Below are 6,399 nucleotides of genomic sequence, written 5' to 3' on the forward strand. Positions count from 1 at the left end.
GCGGGGGTGGGGGGGCGGGACTAACAGCGAGGGGCGGGTCTAAGGCTGGTGCCGGGCGCACCCACCCCCGGCGCGCGCACCTTTGCCTTAGCGCCCCACGCGGGGCGGGGCTGAGCGTAGCGAGCCGCGCTACGTGCGCGCCGCCGAAGTCGCTCAGCTGAGCCGCCCGGGCCGCCTTCCGCGGGTACCCGGCCTCAGAGCTGCCGCCCGCACGCCGGCCCCGCGAGACACTCCCTTTCTCTGGGCAGCCCCCGGCCCGTGATGAGTCTTTTTGCCTCGTTCACCCTCCCGGCCAGCAGCGGTAGCCAGTTCCAAGCGTGCCCCCCCCCCTCCTCCCCGTAAAACACACACATCAAGCGCTCCAACAGCTGGTCCCTGTTCTCAGCCCTGAAGTGCCTCCCTTCCAAGATCTACCCTTCTGCCCTGGTACCCAGCAGCAGCGATCCCCCTGGAGAGCTCATCGCCCCAGGGGCAGCTCATCCTCAGACGGCTTCCCTGGCTGGACTACTTTCCCACACCCAGGAGGAGGTGGCCGTGCAAGAGGGGCGGGCATATAGGCGGCACATGATGTTGAAGGGGCACAGTAGAATGTAACCCTAAACAGTGGAGTAACATTGTGCGTGGGGGGGGGGTTCAAGAAATAAAGTTGGTCAGTTTCACACCAACACCCATGTATGTTACAGCCAGAAGTAAACTAAACCTTTCCCAAGAGCAGAGCAAAAGAAGTTCCTGAATCCTTCAGTCTGGGTGGCAGTTGGACAAAGACAGGATAAAATGTTTCCAAACTTTTCTGGAAGCCTGTAGAGTTACTGAAAAACTGGAAAGAGTGAAATCCTTCATATTGCTACATGTGACAGCCCTACAGGCCCTGGGGGTCTACTAGTGCAGTGGTTTTCAACCTTTTTTTATTTGCAGACCCCTAAACAATTTTGAATGGAGGTGTGGACCCCTTTGGAAATCAAACCACAGGTTGAAAACCACTTTTCTGTGGTAACGACAGCCTTTTATGGACTCCTTAGACCTACTGTCTGGACCTCCAGGAGTCCACAGACCACAGGCCGAAAACCACTGTGCTAGTGGTAAGATTAAGGGAACAGGAAACCGCTAGACCAGTGGTTCTAAAACCCAATCAGCACACAGCTGCGGCCCATGTGACTTTCTCAGGGCCATACAGGTAGTATATATATTGTGTTGCCCACATAACATATAAGTTGGGGACACCGGGGCATGGCCACTAGGTAACTCGAGGGGATAGAAGACCACAAGTGTCGATGAAGCCCCCTTGCACTAGGCCCAGGTGTCCTTGGCCCCACCTCCCGCCTGGAGGCACTCGCAGCAGCTCTGCGTACTAGGCCCAAGTGTCCTTGGCCCCCCCGCCCGGAGGCACACACAGCAGTTATGCTGAGGATCTGCAACAATATGCTGCAGAGTCAGACTGCCTGAAACTAAGCAAGGCCACACAGGGCAGATATGGAAGAACAATGCTGAATAAAGCAGCTTTATGTATAGTTTAACAAATGATACAGAGAACCAGGGAACTAGCTGGGAACTGGATTGGCTGGCTATATGGATACTTGGGGCAGCTTGCTATTGGGTAAGTATGCTGGGAAAAAGGATGTATAAAAACCTGTGTGACTTCCTGCTCTGGGTACAGGATTTGAGATTCAAATCTCCCTGTACCTATTTGAAGCTTCAAATAAACTTTTCTGCTTCTCTACCCCGTTGTGATTATTGGGTGTAGCACACCGGGTAATGAACCACTCAAGCTGTTGTTCAGCCTCTCGGCACTGGGTGCCGGCAACATATAGAGAGCTGTATATGCAGCGTGCAATGGTAAATAGGTTAAGAACCATTGCGCTAGACAAAGTCACACAAAAATTTCAAGAATACTGTGATACATCCAAGAATGTCACATAGGAAAGTAACATTTTCTTTACAAGCAACTAGTTTCTGGATCAGATTGTATGGTATTATTCATGTATTTATGTTTTAATTTTTCATGCTTTGATTTATGTCTATGTGGTATCTTGTATTATTTACCTGGAAAATGGTAATGTCAAAAATTTGTTAAAATCACCATCTTGAATGGTGTCTAGTAGTTGTTTAGCAGCCATTTTGGCTACCCTTTTCTTTGGAACATTGGCACCCTTTTGTTTGAGTTTGGTGGTCTTTTGCACAGTGGTAGGTCCAGATCCAGCATCTTGAGGTTGAGGCAGACAATCAGATGAACTTTGACCTGTAAAGTATAAATACCTTTGTCTGTCATTTGTAGAGGGAGGGGATTCTGGGTTTCATGCCCAGGCAAGCCACTGAGATATTTTGTCCATATACTTACCTTGTGTTAAGTAAAGCACTTTTTTTAGTTTACCTTTTCTTATCCCTTATCCTTATTTGCACTGAGATCAAGTAGGTGATAGATCCTAATTCAGGGACTGCCATACCTGTGACTTCTTAGCCAGGGGTCCATAACATCCTTAATTTCTTCCCCCACATTGATACACTGTAACAAGACAACTGTTACAGGTCAAGATAACAAAGCTAAGTCATGTGAATATGAACATTTAACACATAGGGTTAATTAGAGTCTGAATTATTTGTGGTGTAACTCATAACCAAGTTAAAGCAAGGTTATTGAGAGAAATTGACTTTCCATTGGAAAGAAAAGTGGACATTACAGAAATAGTAAAAACTGTGCTTTCCAAATGAAAGTGTTAGCAAAAAGTGAATAAACAGGAGAGTAACTAATTAAAAATGCATATTAATTGGCAATGAAAACATCAGAAGCAGCAGGCTCCAGATGGTGGAAGCATGGTAACAGTTGAACAGGCCACTGCTGAAGGAACTGTTTGAATAAGATGAAATGGTTCTGTGATCAGAAAGTTATCAAGATTCAGAGACTATAACTCTGAAAAAATCATTTGTGATTTGTTTTATTGTTGTTTATTATTTATTTGTATTACATCTGCACTGAGTGGCTTCAATCAAATTCTGAACAGAACCCCATTGTGCTGTAAAAATACAGTAAACAGTCCCTTCTCTGGGAATTTGTCTAGATTAAAGACAGGATACAACAGTTGACTATAGTAGATAGTAGATGAGATCAACATTAATGCACAAATGTCAAGGCAGATTTTTTAAAATCAACAGGAGAAATAAATGTCTCTCTATTTGTCATTTACCTAGCCTAGCCATTATTATTAATCTCAATCCCTTTTTTTCAGAGGTAAAAGTTTTTTAGTTGGAAAATGGAGTTTTGTGAAAAAGGTTTTTTTTATTTTTTTTGCAAAAATAAATACAATTCTGTTTTTTGTTGAAACCCCATTTTTGTTTTATGAATATTTTTTACAACTCCCCCCCCCCATTTTTATTGTGGAATATTTTAAACAAAAAAATAAGAATGTTTTAATCGGAATTATTTTTTTGCAGGAAAAACATTTCCTAACCAGCTTTATTTTTTTCAGAGTAACAGCCGTGTTCGTCTGTCTTTGCAAAAAGAAAAGGAGTACTTGTGGCACCTTAGCTACAGCTGTAGCTCACGAAAGCTCATGCTCAAATAAATTGGTTAGTCTCTAAGGTGCCACAAGTACTCCTTTTCTTTATTTTTTTATTTGCTTTTGTGTGTTGTTTTTCCTTTGAGTAGTAACAACATTAACAAAAGTGGGAAGATGTACAAGTAATGTCATTTGGTGTTAGAGAGACAAGATAATATCTTTAATTGACACAACTTCTGTTGGTGAGAGAGAAAAGCTTTCAAGCCACACAGACCCCTTCTTCAGGTTTGGGAAAGGTACACCAAGCATCACAGCTAAATGCAAGGTGGAACAGATTGTTAGCATAAGTAGTTAGCATTCAAGGCAGAGTGGCCCATTAACACCTTTCAGTCATAAGACAAAAAGAGGGGGTTAGTGGATTACAAAATGTCCTAATAAGTTGTCTACGCTGGCGCTTCCTCAGGAAAACTTTTGTCCTTCGGGGTGTTAAAAAAACACTCCCCCCTCACCCCAACCACAAAAGTTTTACTGACGAAAAGCGCCAGTGTGAACAGTGCTTTGTCAGCGGGAGTACTCTCTCCTGCTGACAAACAGCAGCTACACTGCGTGCCTTTTAGCTGCATGGCTGTACTGGCATAGCTGTGTCCCTAAAAGCCTAGTAGTGTAGCCGTAGCCTAAACTGCACTTAAGTTGTTAAAACTTTTGTCCCTCAGGGACGTGGGGAAAAAAACCCTGAATGACAAAAGGTGCTGGTGTGGGACAGTGCTTTGTCTCCTGCTGATGAAGCTACCATCATAGGTGCTGGAACTAGGGATGCTGCTGCACCCCCTGGCTTGAAGTGGTTTCCATTATATACAGGTTTCAGAGTAGCAGCCGTGTTAGTCTGTATTCGCAAAAAGAAAAGGAGGACTTGTGGCACCTTAGAGACTAACCAATTTATTAGAGCATAAGCTTTCGTGAGCTACAGCTCACTTCCTCAGATGCATATCGTGGAAACTGCAGCAGGCTTTATATTGTCTGTGTATTTATTCTCTGTGTATATATAAAGCCTGCTGCAGTTTCCACGATATGCATCTGAGGAAGTGAGCTGTAGCTCACGAAAGCTTATGCTCTAATAAATTGGTTAGTCTCTAAGGTGCCACAAGTCCTCCTTTTCTTTTTATTATATACAGGGTTTACAGTTTGGTTCCATGGCTCTCAGCATCCCCACTATAAAAATTGTTCCAGCACCCCTGGCCAACTTTCATCACTGGGGGTGGTTTTATTTTGTCAGGGGAAGAGCTTTTTTCCTGGCGACAAAGAGCCAGGGCCCTCCCACTTTTTGAAAGTGGATGGACCTGGTCCGTTCACTTTTTGGCAGAGGCCCCAACCCTCAACTTCCCCCCGAGGACCCGCCCCCATGGCCAGGCTGGCAGTTGGATCCCAGCTGGGGAGCCTGGGCAGCTTTGGGTGCCCCAGACCCTCCACCTGCATGGGGTGAGGGCGTCGAGAATAGCCTCCGGCCTGTGTCCCCGCCCTGCAGCCCCCACTCTTACCTAGACCCAGCTCCAGCTGTGGGCCTGTGGCCCGGCCATGGGGCAGCTGTGGGGAGCCTACAGAGTGGGGACACAGGCCGGGGGCTGCTCTTGACCCCCTCACCCAGGGCAGGTGGACGGTTCGCGGCATGGCTCCCCACAGTTGCCTATGCGGCTCTTACCATGGGTGGGCGGTGACTCCTCAGTTGGAGCCAGATCCAGGTAAGAGGCAGGAGCAGCTGTGTGGAGTTGCGGGCCCTCCTGTCCTGGGCAGGGGGCCTGTGGGGCAGGGACATGGGCTAGGAGCTGCTCTTGACACCCCTTCCCCACCCCCCAGGCAGGTGGAGGGTCCATGGCTTCCAGCCCGCTCTGGCTTCCAGCTTGGCTGGGGTGTGTGGCCTCGGGCAGAGAGGAGGGGCGGGGGCCCTGACCCCTCCACTTTTGGGCAGGCTCTGCCGCCTTTGCAAAGAGCGGCTACACTGCGAGCCTTACGGTGGCAAGGCTTTAGTGGCATGCCTGTGGTGCTATAAGCTGTGCAGTGTAGACATAACCACAGTGTCTCTGTTCAGTCCATGATTTTAGTGGCTAGCAGAGTTATGAATTTAAACTACCAGGCTTATTGCAGAGGTGTTAATGGGCCACTCTACCTTGAGTGGTCCCTTAGCATATGCACTAATTACTTATGCTAAATAATCTCTTCCACCTTGCATTTACTTGTGACAGTCAGGGTAGCGTTCCCAGACCTGAAGAAGTGCTCTGTATGGCTCCAAAGTTTGTCTCTCTCGCCAACAGAAGTTGGTCTAATAACAGATAGTAAGAACCTCATCCACCTTGTCTCCCCACTATCCTGGGACTGACGTGACTTGGTGGTGGTGTCAAACCAAGTCAGGTAGGGTTACTGCGGCTAGGTAAAAAGAAAAGGAGGACTTGTGGCACCTCAGAGACTAACAAATTTATTTGAGCATAAGCTTTCGTGAGCTACAGCTCACTTCATGGGATGCATGCAGCGGAAAATACTAGGTAATCGCTCCTGCATGTAGCACTTTTGTAACAGAGGCGCAGGGGCCGTAAGGCTTGGGTGGGGAAGTGTGGGGGTGGAGGAGCCAGGGAACCTGGGGAAGAGGGACACCTAACCGTTTAACGGTGTTGAACAGGCTGCAGACGAAGGCGGGTGACGCAGGGGCTACGGTGGCACTTGTGCAAGGGTGAGGGGCAGGCCAGGCCAGGCCAGGCGCGATGGGACGCTGGGGGATCCCAGGGGGGCCGGAGAGCGAGGCCGGGCGCTCCCCCACCCCAGCGAGACCTCTAAGACCGCCCGGCCAGCGGGACGGCGGATCTGCGTGCGCGCGCCGCGCTGGGGTCATAGTAGGGCGAACCCCTGCTCAGGATCCCCC

The sequence above is a fragment of the Lepidochelys kempii genome, chromosome 1 (assembly GCF_965140265.1).
Source record: "Lepidochelys kempii isolate rLepKem1 chromosome 1, rLepKem1.hap2, whole genome shotgun sequence".
Taxonomy (NCBI): Eukaryota; Metazoa; Chordata; order Testudines; family Cheloniidae; genus Lepidochelys; species Lepidochelys kempii.